At 41.0% G+C, this 22,011-nt stretch overlaps 1 protein-coding gene across 1 annotated transcript in view; it reads right to left on the reverse strand.

Moving 5' to 3' along the window:
- LOC139921428 (leucine-rich repeat transmembrane neuronal protein 4) overlaps positions 1–22,011 on the reverse strand; it is a 148,826-nt gene that overhangs the window by 84,908 nt on the left and 41,907 nt on the right. The window lies entirely within an intron of this gene.

Here is a 22,011-nt window from a genome sequence, read left to right on the forward strand (position 1 = left end):
GTCACCAGATCTACTGACTTATAGCCTGAAAAAGTACTTGTGGCCCAGCAATCTTGAAAGTTGTACTTACAACATCTGAAAAGAATCCTGAGGTAAGAATCACCATCTCAACTTTCTTCTACATTTGGATTTTTATCTTCACATCATTCTGGGTAACAACACTGATTTATGCAAAAAGATGTACACCTATCCCTACAGGAATGGTCATAGTCATCATATGAATAACTGTATGTGCATCTAAATGAAAAGGACACAAATTCCCTTGCCAAGGCACTGAAAGAACCAGAGCTTACAAGCAAAGTTGCCAAACAACAACACATTGTGAGTTGAGAAGATCAAGAAGATCATGCATATCCATCATCTTATCATAAAGGGAAGAAGACTTCTCCACTTCCAGATTGATCCTCCTCTTCTAGAGATGCCAGGACTTGCAAACCAGGACCCCTTTATTGGCCCCTCCAAGAGAAGTCAGCAGAACTTTTTACATCCCTCACAGACAGATCAGGGCCCTTTTCCACCCCCTACTAAGAAATGCTTGGATTTCCCTCCACTCTCCTAGAGATGTCAGAGATGTCTTTCTCCTGCAAAGAAGCCAGATTCCTCCTCCTCCCCTCATTCAGAGTTCCCAAATTCCTCCAGACAATTTCCAGAGATGTCAGGTCCCTCCTTCACCCTATTTCCATAGATGTCAGGTCCCTCCCTCGGCCTATATCCAGAGTTGTCAGATTCATCCATTAAATCTCCAGAAATATTAAGTCCCTCCTTCATACCAGTTCCAGATTTCCAGGTCCCTCCATCCCAGATCCAGAGTTTCCAGGTCCCTCCTCTCAACTTTCACAATGGTCAGGTAATCCTTCCCCTTCCTTTTCAGAGCTTCCAAAGATGCCAGGTCCCTTGTATGATTCTCATTCCAAGTTAGCAAACACACCCTATTTAGAGATTACAGCTTCCCCCTACTTAACCCCGTTTTAGACCCCTCCCCACCCCAAGCCCTTTTTACCTTTCTGCCCATGACATTCTCAACAATATTTCATCAAACCCAGCGTTTTCCAACCTACCTGCCCCTATAGATATCTCTACAAAAACATCAGAGTGAGACTTTCGCAGAGGTTGTAGCAAAAGGAGTGTTGCCTACTGAAGATGCAAGCAAGCTGTCTAACTTCCATAGCTTCACAGAAGTAAAGGAATGTGTCACCTGCACCAAAGGATCCGCTCCTGGTGCCGGACTAGGCCATCAAACTAGTACCCCAGTAGGCCTATGTTCAAATATTTTCTGAAATGTGATTGTGTGATTGTGTGGCCTCTGAATCCATTCATGTGTCACATGCAATCTCATACGTCTCAGACACCACTGATCATTTTGACAAAACTTGGGGATATGACGCATCGTTCCACTGCGTTAGCCCAAGGGGAGTGCTTCATGTCAATACAAAGTGACATATATGTTACTGACTGACCCAGAGGGGGACTGCATCATTCATGGGGGACAACTTGTCTCTACTGTTGCCTTGTTTTAATAACAAACACTATAAGTATTAGTACATAAGACTCCCAAGCATAATAATAATTCCATCTCTGATTTCACTTATCTTTTATCTTAAATAATAGTAGGGTAGGAATGGCAAGTTATGGCAAGGTTATTATTCTTTATGTTATACAAATACTATAATGGGTCAAGAAATATTTTTTAAATTTAAGTGAATATTTACACAAAGATTTAAACCAGTCAAGAAAAAATCTGCTTGTCTCCAATATTTGTTATATTGTTTTAACATTATTTTGGTTTTATCCTACCAAGAGCTCATGAAATAAAATACAGATTGATAGGATTGAATGCTGCAACTGAATTCATAAATGTTTTTTTATAAACAGATTTCTGCTTGTATTACAGTCTTCCCATGAATCTAGTGGAGAATGTTAACACTTGTTAATGCTACACTAGACACCTTTTGCTCCTACAAATATTAACTTAACTTTCAAAAGCTTCCATAGTTAAATTAGTATTAGTATTAGTATTAGTAAATTAAGAGCAGGAACTCAGACTACACCACCTGATCCTGATTTTAGTTAGTATTGTAAAACTAGACTAGACTAGAATTGTAAAATGTCCATATTGCCATAATACTCTTTCTATTCACTTTCTATCATAATTATCTCATTGGCTACTGGCCCTTTTCCATCATATTTCAAACTTGTCCAGACTCTTTGTAAACAGCTGAATCAGCACTCCTCCATTCCCTCCTCAGTAATTATACACCTATTGCTAATGTCTACACATTTCTGTCTAAAGTATTAGAGAAAAGTGTTTGTAAATGATTAAATTCCAGTCTTGGTATCTTCTAAACATAGTGCAGAGACGTTAGCAGTGTTCCAGTGGTCACATTTTAATTCATTATCTTTCACTTTTTGTGGGAAGGACAGACACTGTTATTAAAATGGTTTATATGTGTGATAGGCAGTTCTTTGTTGCCCTGGATAGTTCTACAGTATATCCTCCTCAGAGTTTATTTATGGGATACGTCAGGGTTCCACCCTGGGTCACACTTTGTTTTCTATCTATATGCTCTCACTTGGTCAAATAATTTTGTGGTCAAATAATTTGCAGAAATATGTTTTCATTGCTATGCTAATGATGCACAGAACTATTTGTCTATATAACTAGTGATACAAGTAGCCTTGACAGTCTTAACAATTGTCTAGCAGACATTAAATGTTACATTTAGTCCACCAGTTGCAGCTTAGAAAAGTCAGGATAAAATTTTGACAACCTGGCAACTAATATCAACACAAGCTGCCTTATAAATGGGAGTCATTTTTGAATGTGGTCTATTGTTTAGTCTTGATTTTACAAGTTGAGAAATATATCCAAAATTACATTTCTACCCCTTGCACACTTGTAGAAATTATATATGCGTTTTATCATCTCTAATCTGTATTCTCGGCTTGCCTGTAAAACTCTCCTGTCTGCAACTAGTTACCTCCGCCAAGGAGGTTATGTTTTCGGTGCCGTTTGTTTGTTTGTCTGTCTGTTTGTCTGTTAGCAGGATTACGAAAAAACTACTGGCCCGATTTTCATGAAACTTTGTGGAAGGGTGTAGCATGGGCCAAGGAAGAACCCATTAAATTTTGGAGTGGATCCGGATCCGACTCACAAACAAGCAATAATAGCACGAACCTTGGCGGAGGTCTGCGCTCTCCGAGTGCCCTTCTAGTTCAGAATGCAGCAACTAGGCTTCTAACTGTACCTAAAGGGAGAGATCATATAATTCATATTTTAGCCATGTTTTATGGGCTTCCAATTGAATTTATAATTGATTTTATTGATTGCTTTAAAATAAATTAATTACTAAGACTCAATGTATACTTACTATCGTTCATTTTGACCAAATAATGATTTTCATATGATCATTGAGTGGTATAAAGCCATCTCAAAGATTGTTCAATTCAATCACATAAACATTATCCTATCCTAACATAAAGCATGTCATAATTCCCAATTTTGTGGACTAATTATTCCAAATTCCAAGGTTTTGCTGTTGGATTGATGTCTTTTACATTGCATGTTTACAATGAAAGTAATGACAATATGGTGACAACCAAATTTTAAAAGAAAGCAACTTGCAATTCATATCTTTTCATATCTTTATCTGCATTTGCATTCAGTCACCCTATAAGCCATCATAGCAGCAATGGCAAAAACAGATAAGTCATGAAAGCCAGCCTGTACAGAGCAAATTAACATTCAAGAGCTGATGGTTGTGTATACAATTCCGGAGGCGTATCAATTTAGAATCCAGACATTTCACGTTGAACCAAACCGAAGCAGTAAAGGTTTCTGCATGAATCATCCCTTCTGCTTTCCACAAGTTCAAATAAAAGAGTCACTATAAACCCTATGGAATTAGACAACTCATCTCTGCTACAGAGAGCAGCTGCATGAATACCAAATATGTCTGTGTTAAATGAAGGTAGCAAGAGAGAATGATTCAATATTTTGTGATGCACAAGTTCATTATTCTTTTGGATGCTTATCTCGGATGCTGCATTACAAATTCTGTTTGAAAAGTGAAGGCAAATGGTCAGTGGACTGGTAGCCTGCTGTGATATCACTCCTTGTCCCTAGGTGAGACAGAGTTGTTTCCATTAAAATCGTTCCCCTTTACAGAGTCACTAATGATCTGTCATTAAGATGCATTGATTTCCTCTTGGGCGGGTGGGATGGGGGATTCACTTCTTACTTGTGTTTCTTTTTTTCTCAAGGCAATATCCTCAGTGCAAATCAAGTATGGACCTTATTACCATTATCAGAGTGAGATAAGATTAATATGTCAGGAAAGGAGAAGTCCATACTCGGTTAATTAGCTTAGACATTTAGAATGTATGATCTGTTGGCAGGCGTCATCCTGGATTTGCCTTTATATTAAATGGATGTTGACAGGTATTGTGTTGCATGCTAAGATGTTATGTTATGTAGATGTGATACAGCGATGAGCGAGTAATGAACTTTGCTGTAAAACTGAGATGCAGAGACAACGAAGAATCTGCAGGCTTTGGTGATACTTGCAGCTTAATTGTGGCAATATGCATGATTCAAATTTCTTGTTTTTTCTGTAATCTTTGCAGGCTTTGTCAGAAATAATTCCTTGACATAGAGTGGCTGAGCAGCATCATACAGCATATGTTATCTAACATAGCCATTTTGCTGCTTGCCAAGCATCTGCTGATCCCATATGGGTATTGTATGTGTGTGTGTGTGTGTGTGTGTGTGTGTGTGTGTGTGTGTGTGTGTGTGTGTGACACTCTTCCTATTTGTTTTCAGAAGAATCTTTCATCATTCGTTACAGATGGAGAGAACCATGGGACTGTGCAGATAATTTGTGCTGGCTATTGATTATACCAGCAGATACATCAATCATGTTTCTTCGTCTTGTATCCCACGCTTGCGATACTTTCATATAAATACTACAGAGACAAATATGCTGATCAAATGACTGTGTATTGTGATTGTATAGAAAGTGTATCTCTGAATACAGAGTCAATTTGTTCTATTTAAGTTTGTGAGTATAAGCTAAACTAAATTACCAACAACTATCTATGTGTGCTTCAAAGGCTTACAATGTGAGCAAAAAACAGGTGGAAACACTAGTGCAGAAAAGTAACAATGTATTAACATTGTTACTTTTCTGCACTACTGTAGCATAATGCCCATGTGTAATGTGCCATGTGCATTTAGAGCAATTGAATAGAACACAATTTAGACTGTGGAACAGAATGTGTGGGCTGTTAAACTCGATTACATGTTTACTAAATTCTGCATGTGTTTGAATCGTATCCTGGGAGAATGGAGAAAGGAACCCCCTATTGCTCTTATTTCCCATGTGCATAATAGGCTCGCTTTATTGAAAGCGACTCTGCTGTCTCTTTCAGATTGAGCCTGCCTCACAAGGCACCTCTCTCCCCTTACTGACACTGTATGTGGTTTAATGAGCGCTCTGTGCACTAATGCCTCTGTAAGCCATCTCCTTCCCCACTACTGCTCTAATCTTATTCACAGAGGAACACAAGTCACCCTCAGAGGTGTCACTCATGGGGTTTGCGTCTCTATTACCTCTTACCTACTGTACCACTCTCATCATTACTGTTCTTCTGCCATATCTACTTAGATGAACTATTCCCTCGCACTTCTGCTATCAGCTGAAATTATGCTAGTTAGGTATGTTCTTGAACTCTGCGGCCTTCAGTGGTTTTTCCAGTCGGAGCTCTGTTTTCATGCATGTGGTCAAGACCACCTCCTTGCTGCTTTCGCCTTCTTTGTTGTTTTCCATATTCACTCCCACGCCATCTTTCTCTTTCTTTCTTTCTTTTCTTTCTTTCTTTCTTTCTTTCTTTCTTTCTTTCTGTCTTTCTGTCTTTCTCTTTCTGTCTTTCTTTCTTTCTTTCTTTCTTTCTTTCTCTTTCTTTCTTTCTCTTTCTCTCTTTCTGTCTTTCTTTCTTTCTTTCTTTCTTTCTTTCAGGACCAAATCGCTTCTTTCTTTCTTTCTCTTTCTGTCTTTCTGTCTTTCTCTTTCTGTCTTTTTTTCTGTCTTTCTTTCTTTCTTTCTTTCTTTCTTTCTCTTTCTGTCTTTCTGTCTTTCTTTCAGGACCAAATCGCTTCTTTTTCTTCTTTACATTTCTATATTCCATAAGAATATATATTACATACAGATCTGCGCTGCTCATTTTTCCTTGTCGCCCATTTGAGTTATTCATCTAAATCTAATACGGATGGATAAGTCAAGAACAAAGTTTGTTTAATGGCATCTGCTTAAAGCTTAGTTACATAGCAGACAACCCTGCTGTCCTCAGCACAAGAAGATGGCTACTTCTGCCTCTCAACCCTAACACATAGAGAGAGTAAGTGCACTTTACTGCTGACCTAAAATAAAACCAAATGTAGCTTAATAACTTGGCAAATGGACTCGCTAACTGGTGCACTTTGAGCGCACACAAGTGGCTCATTGCTATTTGCTGCCTGTCATTGACAAAACTGCTACCAGACTCAGCCTTGCCCACACATAGCGCCTGGACAGGAGCCTAACGCATAGGGAAGGACGTCCCCAGACCAGCCTAAGCCATCCCATTAGTCTCCAATTATCTTTGAGATGATAGCCAGGCCTGCCAAGTTAGACCCATTTCGACAGTGGTTGGTAAGCATTGTTTCCTGGTTTGCTGGTCTTGTGTTTGCAGCGCTGATTAGGTACAATATAGAAAAGCACTGCAGGGAGTATCATCATGAATTCTTCTGCACACACACACACACACACACACACACACACACACACACACTGACTGTATGTTTTGTTTCTGCCTCTTGTCTGATTCCTGATTTCCCTTGGCGGCAACAGTTCCACCCGGGTGGAGTGACTGAGAATAACCAATCAACCCTCACCTTTCAATGTGTTGCAGTTGAGTCAGTCTCTGCCCTTCTTACAACTCTGTCCTGAACTCTACAGTTTTGCATATGGATGCTGTAAACACAGAGAAAAGATACCAAAATCTACAAAATCTGTCAAACTGACATTCAACACTATGTGGATCCAACCGAGCTGCAGAGCATAAGTGTAAATGTGCAGGTAAAGAACAGCCAGCTGACCTGGAAGCAGACAATGCTCCTGCTTCTTGCTGTTCACTCTGTTTCTAAGTACAAGATTCGATTAGCTCGTTAGGTTCAGTACAAACTAGTTTGCAACTTCATATGACATTTTTAAGGTTATTCTATTTTTCCTGTCCATCTATCATCTTATAATAACTTAGATATCCAGAAAACAAGACTATCAGTCCTTGGGCAGCATTCCCTCTACCAGGCTGGACCAAAGGGTGCAAAAACAACAGCAACAACAGCAATTCAAAAATAAAAACAAATCTTAATGGGGGGTATGTTATTGGAATATGCCACTCTACTGCAAATTATACTTATTTGTTGTTCTTGACCTGAAGAGACCCTGCAAATGACTCCTACTTGAAATTCTGAACCTGCTCCTTAGCTGACCAGACTCTGTAACTGTCTTTTAGACCATGCAAAACATTTTGCTGTGAGGAATAATTAGAGAAACATTGTTGGCTGTCTTTAACTGGGGCCCATGGCTAACATGGCTAAACATTAGACTATTTTATGCTGACATTCCAGCTGCTTCACAAGGCATCGATTTTCTACTTTGAAGATGTGTAAACGTAAATAAATAAATGCTTCATATGTGCAAGCTATTGCCCTCAGTGGGGCTGTTGTTACCCTCCTTCACCTGCTTCACCTGACATTTCATGCACGTTGTGTTTTGGAGGCTGTAGGGCCAGCAGAAGGTCATCTGTTGGCTATAGGGCCCCTCTGAACTCTAAAACCAGCCAAGGAAACAGGACTGGTTACTTAATAGCACACCCTGGTTCATTTTAAACAGCAAACTATCATTCCATCTTTTTTATTTTCTTCTTTGGAAGACAACTGGGCATAATTTTTCGCAGCAAATTTGTTTTCTGATGTACTGAAGGTGTGCAAAATGTTGTTTCTGAGGGCCCCTAAATTTAACCTGGAAGTCTGTGGCTTATTACCATCCGCACCCTACTGTTCTGTTTCTGCAAAGCAGATCACCTTCCTCATGATATGGGCCATGAAACATAAGTGCATTGCATGCTGTTAATGAAGAGTATCACAGTCAGCTACTCCACTAGATAACTGAGACTACAGTTCCATGTAATCATCACATAATTGTGGGCAACAGCATGAAGCTATGGTTGGCAAAAGTTGTGTGTTTGTGGGCATGCCTGGGCATGTGTGTGTGTGTGTGTGTGTGTGTGTGTGTGTGTGTGTGTGTGTGTGTGTGTATGTGTGTGTGTGTGTGTGTGTGTGTGTGTGTGTGTGTGTAGGTGCGTGTGTGTGTGTGTGTGTGTGAGGAGGGGAGGGGGCGTTTAAGTCCAAATTGCTGCATCAAAAGTATGCAGGGTTTTTCTCTGATGCTGAAGTAACAAATGGGCCCATAAGCCAAGTTTGGGATATGTCATCTAAATATGAAGCATCGATTTTCCATGTTAAATTGTCAACCCTAGCATGGTTATTTTGCAGCAGGTACATAAATGGTGAATGAGCTCATACAGACTGTACAGTATAGCTTTGTGTGCTGTTGTAGCTTATATTGATGCGGTGCAGTAACCCACTGTGGGTCGATATATCATGCGGTCTCACAATTAATGGCACAGCACCACCAGTGAACTTGGCCATCTGTATAAGAGTTAAAGAATGGCTGAGGGGATTAAGCTACCTCAGCCAATGATAACAGACCTAGCAGATGCAGGGGGATGAACTCCCGAACCAACACAAATGTAGAAATTACTTGAAACCAGGGGGAAAGCCTCTAAATAAATAAATAAAAAATCGCTATTAGGTTAACCACATGTCACGAGCACCACAGAGGGCCAGAAAGTGAGAGACAGAGGGACCACGAGAGAGAGGGGGGGCGGGGGGCGGGGGGCGGGGTATGTTATGTGTGTATGTGTGCGCGCGTGCGCGTGAGAGAAAGAGAAAGTGGCAATACGGTAAAATCTCTCTCACACACACAAATACACACTGCCAGACACTTGCAAATACCCCCACCCACTCTCTCTCTCCCTCCCTCACACACACACACACACGCATATTATGTGCACACATGGAACTGAGAGTGAGATGGGAATAAAAACGCGCGCGCGCACACGGTCAAATATATAATGTATTACTGAGCGAGATGGGCATTGGGAGAAAGAGAAAGAGAGAGAGAGAGAGAGAGAGAGAGAGAGAGAGAGAGAGAGAGAGAGAATGAATTGAGAGATGGGGGCACAGTTTTATGCACGATTTGGAGAGTCCCTCTTGATAGCAGGTGCAGAATACGATGGCTTTCTTGAATGAGAATCAGTCTGCTAAGCAAAACCTGCACGACTGACGATGCCTTCAAACCAGAAGAGTTCTGGAAATGCAATAGCACTGGGCTGAAATTGGACAATAGCGTATGAGCGTGAAGCCTAAGGGCAATCAATGATTATGCAGGACCATGCTTTATAAAGTTGACTTGCTTCCAACATTTACCATGATTAGCATTCCAGTCCATGTCAATAAGCCAGTCACTCTAACTAGTCAAGAAAAAAAAAAAAGAGAAGTTCACACTTAAACAAACAGCCTTGTTTGTTCTGGCCATGATTTGGGACAAATCTATAAGCCACTCGCTTGCAAAACACAAAATAAGTATGCTTAGTCTCTAATACCGCAAGGAAATGGAGGAAAAACACATTGCAGCTCTGCGACTAACAGGCTACAGCCTAGGCTTCCGCCACATTCCTCAAGCTTCCCGAGCCACTTGGAAACAAAAAAATGCCGATAAGGCTTGCTGGATGTTACGACAGTGCATTTGCAAAGGCAACCATGTTTGTAATGCAAACATCTGATTCAAATCGAATTCTGTTCGGAAGAGTCAAGACATTTGTGTGGCATGTTTGGTATGGGAAAAGAAGAACACTGTCTCTTTTGCAACAACCTCGGCTATCATGGAAATGGTAACAAAAACGGCACTTACCCATATCCGTTTATCTGTCAGCTCCAGTCCACAGGTTTTAATGGCTTCTAGTGCGCGACATCCGAGTCCGCATGACGCGCTCTCCACAGACAGGTACCGTCCTAATCCACTAGCCCGGTCGCTCCGCGCAGCCGCCGATTCCAAAGCGCACCTGCCCGTTACTCTCCCGGACCTGGATGTGCTATCCGGGTTAGTTCTGCATCTGTCAGTTCCACAATTTAACCGAGCAGAATGCCATTTACTTCCAACAACAGATTTAAAAAAAAAGATCCAGTTTTAGAAGTCCCTATCCATGTTTTTCCAGCACAAAATCGTTTTCTTTTTCAAGTTACAGCCAAAAACGCTGCTGCAGCAGGCGTAGATGATAACGAAGCCACATCCAAGTCAGTCATGTCAGTGTTAAATACGCGTGATGATTCCGGGCGAAATCTTCTCACAAAACTTCACAAATGCATTGGCATGATGCGCAAAACGATGCGTAATTTTCCAAAGGAGTGAAGGAGCATTTTAGATTCCTCCCCCCCCCCCCCAGTAAAAGCTTGACTGAGTGGGCAATCAGACTCTATTCTTAAGGATGCTCAGTCTGTTCCGCGCATGGCGCACAGAGGAAAGCAATGATGGGTTAACCACAATTCTCTGCAAAAAACAAACAAAAAAAAAAAAACGCTGTCAAACGAGTCTCACGGAGTAGTCATATATCCACCCTTTCATCCAAATGTTCCTTTCGTTCTCGTCGTTCAGTTTGAAACACTACATGACGCTGTAGTTAATCATGTCTGCATGTCAGAGCAACTTTGTCAGGCAGAATCGGAATGCCCTCTTCTGGTGAGACTGCGACCCATAAGCATGTCCTAAGGTGCATCGTGAGTCAAATCATGTTACAGTAGCACGTTTTTTTTAAGGATGGTTGGCACAGGTGAAGAGGGAATTAATCCTCCAGTCACAGAGAAACCTAAGCGAATGAAAAATAAACACACATTTGACTCCAAAAGGTTGCACCAGTTGAAAACAATTGGTCACAATGTTACAAAGTAATGATTGAATAAAAGGAAAAAATGCACATTAAGTAATATCTGTATAATAACGCCGCTCACTTTTGATGACGCAATCATATGCATGAGATGTTGAGAGGATCCACCAATCATTGAAATGCTGAGAAATTAATATTAGTGTTTCCCCAACATTTTTTTTTTTTTCATTTGTGTAGCTCTAATGTTTGAAAGTGTGTGTGTGTGTGTGTGTGTGTGTGTGTGTGTATGTGTGTGTGTGTGTGTGTGTGTGTGTGTGTGTGTGTAGGTGCGTGCGTGCGTGCGTGCGTGCGAAAGCCTATAAATGGACAGAAATTGAAGGGGAAGGAAAATAGCAGCCTATACGCCAACTCCTGCAGGACGGAGCGCATTGTCGCTGTCCAGTGCTGAAATGACGCACTTGAGCTGCTGGTGAGCGGCTGCAAGACTGCGAGAGCGGCCGCTGTCCAGGGTGCTGATTCCCGGGACTGATTTCATGTGCAAACAGGTTATGAGGGAAAGTTTCACGTCTGGGGGGGGGGGGGGGGGGGTCATGAACAGAATTCTACTTAACGCTCCACGCTAATCCGTATTGGAAATGCAATGGTGCTTAATCGACAGCATTCTCCCTCTGCGTCACCCCTGCTGCCTTTTAAGGGTTGGGTATATTTAACGAAGTAATAGGCATCTGAATTTTTAATGTGCATTGCATCTACGCTGGGTTACTAATCTTTGTTGCCCCCTGCCCCTCCTCACCTAAACGCAGTTGGCCTTAAACATATATTGACATACCAGTTTCCTCTAAAATAGATAGATTTTAAGTAAAGACCTTTTAAGCAACAAAAAACACGGACATTAACGAGATTAAGATTTCTTTGTGAAATACCTCATTGTTTCTATTCAATAAAATGCATTTGCTAGATGGAACACAGCAGAACATTTTCTGCATAGTTGAATTTGCTGCACAGAGAATGAAACATACTGTAGGTAGAAAAACCTTTTGCAGCGCTGAATAGCTGAATTGACTTGGACTGAATGGACAAAGTGGAATGATTTTCAGAAAGTTGAGTGAAGTTAAATAATTTGTAGAGGAGAATTTAGGCGAGTTCAAGCCCTGACCTAACCTAAACCTTCAGACTGGCAAGTGTCACATGTATTTTCATAGTGATCCTACTTGTCCTGAATAATTAGCATATTGTGACAGTATCTCTCCCCGGACCCACCGGCTATTTGGTGTTCCTCCCGCTCATCTACTCTCTGATGATGAGCATTAATCAAAAAGCCTGTGACATGTCGGCTACCTGTTTTTCAGAGCACTTCTCAAAATGGAGCCAGACATTTTCTGACACCATCTCCACCGCTGCTCTTAAAACTCAGCATCCTGTAGCTTGCCTTCAGTATCTGCTCCCATGCAATTTGGCTGATGGCTTTACTTCTGGATCCGGTTCAACAAGCAGAGACCATTCTGCTGACAGCGCTAAAACAATTAATACCCTGTGAAGTTATGGAGCTTGAGACAGTGCCAGCCTACAGGCTACAACAGTGATTTCTCTCCTCAAGAAATATTACCGGCTACTTCACCTATACTTCTTCACTCCACCTATGGATTGCCTCCCCTTGTTGGTTTAAGTAAGTGTCTGTCAGGTAGGCTGTCTTCAACAATTTAGCCTGGGAGAAAAAGATAGTGGCTTTGAACAGAATGGTCTTTTTCATTTTGCTCTCATGTACAGGTTGTTTCTCTTTGTTTTTTTACAGTGTACACAACAAACTGCAGCTGGTCAACACTGTCATTATTTAGTTTAAAATAAATATTTGACAAAACTCGTTCACATGCTGAACTTTCTATCAGGAGGCAAAAGTTAGGGCCTTCAGTGATTTCAATAGTATGGCTTTTTGAGCTCTGTTGTAGCCTATTGATAGGAACAAATGAACAAATAAATACCAATGCACATGCATACACACACACACACACACACACACACACACACACACACACATGATGTGTTTTTATTAGTCAAGATCAATCTTACACACATATTCAAATTCTAGAGACATACAATATGGAGACAAAGTGAATATAACACAGAGCAAAGGAGGAATGAAATACGCTGGAGATGGAAATAGTGCATTCAACATTCCTGTATATAGTCCTGTGAGAATTAACGCATGAGATGGCTTGCAAGGTTAAATAACCTAATAAAGGGATGAATGCATGACTGGGTGAATGAAATTAGATGGATAGGGATAATCTTTTAGTTGCCTAAAAGCATTTAATAAGCATCTGAGTCCAGCTGCTGGGAGCATGTTGTTTACTGTCACTGACTAAACACAATTTTGTGATAAATATATATCACATATCAAAATTAAAAACAAAAGAAAGATAGATAGATAGATAGATAGATAGATAGATAGATAGATAGATAGATAGATAGATAGATAGATAGATAGATAGATAGATAGATGCATATATACATACATAGAAACAAATATAGATAAACAGGCTGCAGATGGGTGGATGACCTACCTGTAGGTAAATGTATTGCCTTCAGTGGAGCATGTGTTCTGTCTAAGTGATTCTGACAACAGAAGATATTTTCAGGCAATCTCCAGGGTGACGGACAGCTCCGCTCTGTCCTTCCCATGTTCACATTAGACTGGGACTTGTTCTCTCTAGTGTTTCTTTTCTTTTTCCATTTCCTCTGATCTTAAGCCTGGCAGAATCATCTTAACCTGCCTCAAGGCAATTTTCAACCTGACACAGGATTCTCGGGTTCACCTATGAATGTGAATCATCGAGCAAATATCCAGGGACGAGTAACGGCGAACACTGAGCGATGTGAAAATAGAAGTTTCCTTTGTCCCCTTTTGCTTTTTCAAAGATGTTTCCCACACAAAGACTGTTATGATGCCAAGGTTGCCGCAGCAGATGTGGAAGTTGTAAATCCCTGTTTTGCAGGTCGCCTCCATTAACCTTTACCCCAAGCTGGGCTCCAATCTGGAGGGCTGTGTTCCACAGATTGCAGCTGAGGCTGAGGCTGAGGCTGAGGCTGTTGGGCTTGGGCGTACATGATACCAGACATATGTATAGTTGTTGAAGCGCCCAAAAACAAGCAGGGTAAAGCACTTTTATTTGTACTGATCACAGAGGAGAACAGTAGAATTTGTTGCTTCATAACGGTGCTAAACACGACCACATTGAGAATATGATTTTTTCTTTAATTAGATATAGCCCTGCAAAATAGGGCTGAAAGATACTGACAAAATATCGAATTGTGATTATTTGACAGAATATTGCAATAGTGATTTAAAGTTTTTCTTGTCATACATTTTTTAGAATTTTAAAATTGTTTCAAGAAAAGTGATTTTGTCAGTGTGCAGGATTTACTGAGTTTGAGTCTGATTAAATTTTTTCACCAATATTGTACTTGATTCATGGACCAAAGATTACCTCTAAAACTCTTTGTTTAGAAATCCATTTTGGATGCCTCTCTCTCTAAGCAATTAATTGCAGCTTCTACGATTTGGAAATTGCAGAAGTTCATATTGCATTTTCACATTTTTTGTTTCAATTAATTGTTCAGCTCTACTGCAAAAACAGGATAACACGCTTCTATTAGTTCTGATCACAGAGGAGAACACTAGGTCTTCTGATGTTGTTGTTGCTTCATATGGTGCTAAACATGACCGCATTGAAGATATGAGATTTTGCTGATCAGAGACACTACAGTATATCTTTGTACTGAACGTGTATAGTGTTCCTTTCATCCTAGTGCCTTTCTCCTAAGACTTTTCCTCACCCAACTGCTTGCATCCATGCTTGCACTTCATGTATTTTGTCCTGGCAAAGATGTGAGAGATAAGAGGTGGGCATCTGTGTGTGACAGTGCCTTGCCATCTGTCTCCTGCCCATGGGGTCTCTATGGACATAAGCTCACATGGGTAGAACATGGGTAGGCAGATAATCTCCGGAGTGTAGTTCAGATAGTCAGTGCATATCGTTACAGTGAAGAAAAATAAGAAAAAATGCAGCAGTCAAAGGAATAAAAAGACTGGAATATTGAGAAAATACTCTTTCTTGTGTATGCATACCAAAGTTAAATCTTGTTTTCTTCTTGGAGGAGTGGGAATGCCGAATTGCCAAAGGGTTCCAAGAATGTGCTTACCTTGATATCTGAGGATATGATGCAATCTTATGTTGGCACTATTCGAAATGGAAAGAGTGCCAGGCAAGAATGCTGTCTTGTATCTTGAATTTCATAACAGTCTGTTCTACACCTAGAAGCTTCCGCAGCTTTTCTTACGTGGAGTCACAATATATAAAAGTAAAGACACAAGGGATCTCTGCTAATGCTCTTGTGAGAAAGAGGAATTTACATAATGTGACATGATAAGGATCTATAAAACCCAGCAGATCAATGAGGTCCAATTACAGGCCGCTGGAGTTTCTTATCTGCTTCAGTTTAACTTTGTGCTGCCTGTGGTCCTCCACTTTCATTAAATCTCCAATGTGATTAGGATGGCTGATTGGCACAAGTTAAAGATTATCATTGAACACAATCACTATTTGCTTGCTTGCTTTTGTGCTCAAAGACATAAGGAAAACATCCTCAAGGACACATTTTATGTAGTTAGTAATAAATAGCATTTTATGCTCTGGCAATATAATTTCTCATGTACTGAGAACTATTATTATCATTATTATATCATATCATTCCCTTGTATAATTCATGCTATGTTAATGACTCTCTTTTACTGGTGACCTTTGTTAAAAAATGAACACATGCTAAAAGCATGAAAAACAGGGTCGTTGTTACGTTTTTCGTTTCTCCCCATCTTGCAGTTTTGGGGGCCTTTGGGAGCGCTGTGAGCTGTGGGGCTGCACCTTCGTTAAAGTGCATTCACCTGTGAGAGAGTCAGAGCCATCCAAGGTTACTGCCAGGAGGGGTAGGGGAAAACAGACTTTTTGCACAGTGCAAAAAAAATGCCCCCCCCCCCCCCCCCCCACACACACACACACACACACACTCACAGATGCACAATCTCACCTACAGACTTACTGACAAGTCCAAAACACTGTTTTTTCATACCTCTCTTTCATCTATATTTGTTATTCTAAGGCTTATGTACTGTAGATTCATTTGTTTGTTTGATGTTCCCCATTTCTGTCTTTCATCTCGCTGAATGAATAGCATTTGACTTTCAAAGAAAATGGGCTTTTCATCCCTCCCAACAACTTCACTGTTGACTCATGGATCACAGACGCAGTGAGAGCATCCCTTTCTGGTGCTGAACAGGAAGGAAAGAGATTCCTGCACATGGTGTTTATAGTGTCATGGTGACACACTGGAGGCGCACAGATTAGCAAGGCTCTAAAGAGCACTTCTCATGTGACTCAGCATGTTTGGCCAATTACCCAGCATGCTACACTGTCCCTTTCCCTTGACACACCCACTTTGTGCCACATTCCATCAGGGGTGGTAGCTTTGTCTGACTCTGTCCCTTCATCCCTCTCTCCCCTCATTCCTCTATTTTTGGCATCAGACATTCTGGGCACGTAGGCCTTAGCACAATGTAAATTATTCAGCCTGGCTTGCCGGAGGCTGGGAGCGAATCATAAATCGCAGATGGTCTCAGGCTATTTCATACGGGTGACCGTGGTTAAACACCAATGCACAGAATCATTTTCCAACCCACACAAAAATAAGGTTTCATTACTTTTAGGTCGATGTGAAAGTATTTGATTTCAACTCATATTATGGCCTTTTGTTGAATTCAAAGGTGCAGGGTGTGTTTGTAGCAGGTGACTTCCAGAATCTGGCTTTGCTTCAAAGAAGATTCCGGTGCAGGTCAATTAACCCTTGATGAAAGCAGGGATCTAAGGTCTTGCTAAATGGCTTCAATAATGTCTTCCCTCCAAGCAAGAAAGCTCCTGAACAAGAATGCTTTCCAAATTCCTCCACATACCGTTACTCATTGACACTGCTCCCCCACCCCTTACCTTGACCACGCTCCATATCCCACACCCAACCATAATGTCTGTCTTTGATTTTACGGCTGTCCTCTTCTCTGGTTAAATAACCTTGCCTCTCTCTGTCTTTTGTATGTCTTGATTGTGAAACATTTTACAGAAAAGTGGTAAAGAAATTATGTTATTATTATTTTCTTTTTCTCTTTTCCTTCTTCTCTTTGTCTTCTATCTATCTATCTATCTATCTATCTATCTATCTATCTATCTATCTATCTATCTATCTATCTATCTATCTGTCTGTCTATCTATCTATTAATCTATTATTCTCTCCAAAGCCCAAGGAAATTAACTTCTGTACTTATGAAATGCTTTTAGGCAATTAAGCTTATGATAATAAGGTCAACTGTAGCTGGCAAAACACATTCAAAAAGAGACGGGAAATAACTCTGAACCACCTCTGATTTCGGAAACAAAATTTCTACTAATATTCACAGCGCAATTTGTGGTGTTAACAAATTCATTATAAGTAGAGGAATGTTAGTATGCATATCTCTTTCCAGTTTTGCAGTGTTGTTAGTAACTCTAAGTAGCCATTTACTCTTGCAGTGTAGAATACTGTATAGTAAATATAACTTTTCACCTCACAATACAACTCGTACTGCCTGTTTAAATACTGGTTTCTTTGTTTTGAGGTTTTGTGACATTTTTGTTTGCAAAAAAATACATGAATCTCATCCTCAGAGTTTGCACTTTGCTGCCATACTAATAACTGGCACCTCTGTGTTCTGGGAGCTATAATGAGGCACTTTGAGATGTGTTACTTCAGGTGAAACAAACTTTTCCCCCTGTTTTCCTGAGTTCCTGACTTACAACCTGTCAGACTGATGGTGCGGTGCAACTCTTTCCCCCCGGTTTGCTTGTTGACTTGTTTGACGACGTGATGAGTACCATGAGAAATGGGTGAAGGCAGCCAGTCTGGTGTCAGGCACAGATGCCAGTGTGAGGAGGTGCTCAGCAGGGCAGCGTCCATGTTTAGTGAGGCAGTTTGCTGTTTAATTACACGCTGTGGGAGTCACCTTCCTCAGACCTCCGAGTTCACACGCTTAGGCCAAGGGTACAGCAAACGAGCTTCTGTGACCTAGATTTGAAAGACATGGGAATACACAATGCAGACACATGCCCCCCCCCCCCCCCCCCACACACACACACACACACACACACACACACACACTGCACAAACATGCACACCGTAAATCATTCATTCTTACAGATGAACTCCATGTTCTAACTTATTGTTAGTGAGTTTTTATATTCAGTATTAGTGAAATGTTTTGCTTCACACTCAAGAGACAACCTTGTCCTTGGCCTCTCATGGTCATATCTGGCTCATTTATTATGGAGAGTCTCCATCCACACTGAAAACAGCACTGTTCAGTTTTCACATTTTTCTCCACACAGCATCCCCAGTCACTCCATCTCTGTTCACGCTAATTTCCACTAATGATTAGTCAAGGATAAAGAAACGATGGGGCTTTTCACACGTTACTAAAAAGTCGAAGGCTCTTACCCCAGAAAGATTAAAGACAGGCTCTTTTGTGCACTGTGGAGCAAAGCCCAATAAATCCTCATTGATGCCCTAGCAGTGTAATTATCACCGGACCCGAAGGCAGAGATCCAATCACTGCATGCTATTGACAATGTAGCCTGATACAAACAGGTATGTTAGATCAGGCCACCAGAGAAACCACTGTGGGGTTTATCAGTCTGACTTATCAGTCCCTGATAGCTTTAAAAACTCATAGCCCTCTTTCATCTGTCTCTGTAGGGTTTTGACACATCCAGCAGGGCCAATTGAAACATATGGGTTCTCAATGTGGAGTTGAGGTACACACTAATCTCTCCCTGACACTCGGAGAAAGACCACAGGGAAGTGGTTGATGTGTTGATCAGCTGAGAATATAAGAATGGTGGCAAAACTAATGATACAAAAGTGACAGCGGTAATAATGGCAGCGCTTATGACAGAACAGGTGATAACATAATAAAGACAAAATTGTGTCCATGAAATTGAAATATGTCAGTTATAATAAAGCTATAGGTCTACAGGGATATTGACTGCCACTGATGCAAGCAACGTGCAACTCTGAATATACTGTCTCACATGCTGCTATTGCGTGAATGATGTCTTGTGACATTGGAATTGTATTAAAGGTTTTCTCCAAAAATAGATTCCGGGCTTCACTGTCGGCATACAGTAGCCTATGCACAAAATAATCTTGGGGATTTTCCCTTAATGCTACACATTATTTGTAAAAACAGGGCTGAGGGGTTTTGAATGACAGCTTTCCGCACAAATCCTAATTAGATGGAGTTTGCTGCTGTGGAAGAAGGGGAAACAACATAGAGGAAAACAAGATATCTATGAATCGATGAATGGCATGAAGTATGGAGGAGTACGAGAGGCAAGGAGGGATAAACAGAGAGAAAGAGAGAGAGAAAGGCAGAGAGAGAGAGAGAAAGAAAGGCAGAGAGAGGAGGAGAGAGAGAGAGAGAGAGAGGCAGAGAGAGAAAGAGAAAAAGAAAGAGAGAGAGACAGAGAGAGATCCTTTCCTCCTCTCATTCTCAGGGTGTGTAGTGCGTCTGCTCTGTATGCATTTCCGTGCCTCCAGAAGGACCAGTGTTTGTGTGCACACACTGATGATTTTGACAGCCAGGCTGTATCAGCAGAAACAAGGCCTATAAATTGCAATGGTTTCAGATGCCTCGTGCAAGCATTGACTGCTAATGTCTTGGCTGGGCCTCCATGGAATAGCACAAGAATAACCCAGACACACACAGTCATGTCTACCATCTCTAAAAAGACACTTAGAGACAGTCACTGTAATACTACATGCAAACACTGACACACATGCGTACACACACACACACACACACACAAACAACCACACACACATGCTCATGCACACATACACGCACCCTTACAAACACACAGTGAAAGATGTACGCGCTCAGAGACAGACACAGGTGTGTAGCAATCATACACCTATAAATACACACACAACAATGCATGCACATACATGCACACACATACAGTATATATTCAGTATATATTGCCAAACACAAAACAATATTCAAATTTGTATTTAGTGAAGAGCAGATGGGGAGACCCAACATCCTGCTGTACTGAACAGACTCAGAAGACAGAGAGTCCTCATCCACTCCCAGTCAACCCAACTCCGCCTGGCAAAGTCTATCAGCAGCACAGAGGAGCAGACCGACCAGGACAAGAAAAGGGAGAAAACAACTGGCCTCACTAATGCAGGAGTAATCAAAATAATAAGACTATTCCTGGACCAAACAGAAACCGTACAAACAAGCAACTCTCTCTTTTTCTCTCTCTGCTGCGGCTGTGTGTGTGTGTGTGTGTGTGTGTGCATGTGTGTGTGTGTGTGAGACAGACTGACTGGGGAACAGAAGCAAACTCCGCCCCCATCTCTTCTGACTTCAATGAGAAAAGCCATTTAAGTTATATTTAGTTCAACAAGTTTTCTCCACGATTATAGATATACTATTAAAACATCAGAATAAAAAATCTGAACTGAAAAATTTGGAAGGAACAAACATTTGTGTTTTGCCAAATATAATCTTCGGATTCATGAGAAAAATATAATATTTGGATTTGGGAACATCCCTAGTGCACATACAGACACACTGTAGGCACATTTTCTCCTTTACACTTTTACCTAATATATGTGAATGAATCTCTTACATCTTAGCATACATGTTAGTGGTCATTGTGATACATTATTTCTGCACATTTACCAAGTATTCCCCAATTCTGCACATTCACAAAGGCCGTTCTGACACTGCAATATAGAATTACTCTGGATAATGTGTAACTCGATATTGATAAGTATATATTGATTACATGCATGTCTGATAGGTCAGCTAAACAGTTGGTGTAATCCAATTGATGCAGTGTTTCAGATGCGTGCCACGGAAATCAATCATAATTAACGGAGCAACACAACAGCTGTGAAAGCTAGCTATGAATTTGTTTTCATTCATGATAAAGGATTGAAGATCACGTCCCGCAGATCCTCTCAAAGGAGACAAAGGCAACAAGAAACATGCTTTCCCCGCACAAATGATGTCCCCCTCTGGGCCAATCTGGAATAAAAATGTCACCTTGTTTTGACCTGTAAATGTAGTGCACCCCCCCTTGGGCCAATCAGTGTAATTTTGCAAATGATGGAACACAGAGGTGAGATGCATCATGCCCCAAAATTTTGTCAAAATCTAATCAGTGGTGCCTGAGATTCTGAGACATTGCAGATGATGGAGGTGCGTATGATGGAGGCAATGAGGTGAAGTGTCAGAGACAGTAAATAATGTCTGGGAATCCACTAAGACCTTTGAGACATAGTCAGGCTAAAAGGCTGCAGATCCAATCCATGTTGTGGGGATCAAGGTATTCGAAGACATCCATTAATACTCATTAATGGGATTCTCGCAGGCTTAAGGTTGAGGATGATCATTTGTGGCGGGTGATGCGTTCTCCACAGCTAGTTGGGCCTACCAATGAGCGGAATAGAAAGCAAGAATACTGCCAAGGCGGTTCATCGGAGGCTTGGCCAGACCAAGCGGCCAAAACCACGGGTGAATTTTGAAGCCAATGCGGAAGAGGCAGCAGCGGCAATTCCTCTAATGTCCTCTAGGGGCCGGCTCCAAAAAGACTCCAAACCCAGTCCAACTCAATGCAAGTCAATGGGACCACAACCCAACTTCTCGCTTAAATTATATAATACATTTTTTCCACAAGAAGTTATGGCCTCAGTAGCTAATTTCACTTCTTCTAATGTGTGTCCTTATGGCGATTTTCAAAATAATTGTGTCATTAATGGGATATACGAAATAACGGATAGAAAACAGGTTTGTTTTCCTAGTGATTGACAGGTCGTCAA

This window comes from Centroberyx gerrardi, chromosome 2, assembly GCF_048128805.1.
Source record: "Centroberyx gerrardi isolate f3 chromosome 2, fCenGer3.hap1.cur.20231027, whole genome shotgun sequence".
Taxonomy (NCBI): Eukaryota; Metazoa; Chordata; class Actinopteri; order Beryciformes; family Berycidae; genus Centroberyx; species Centroberyx gerrardi.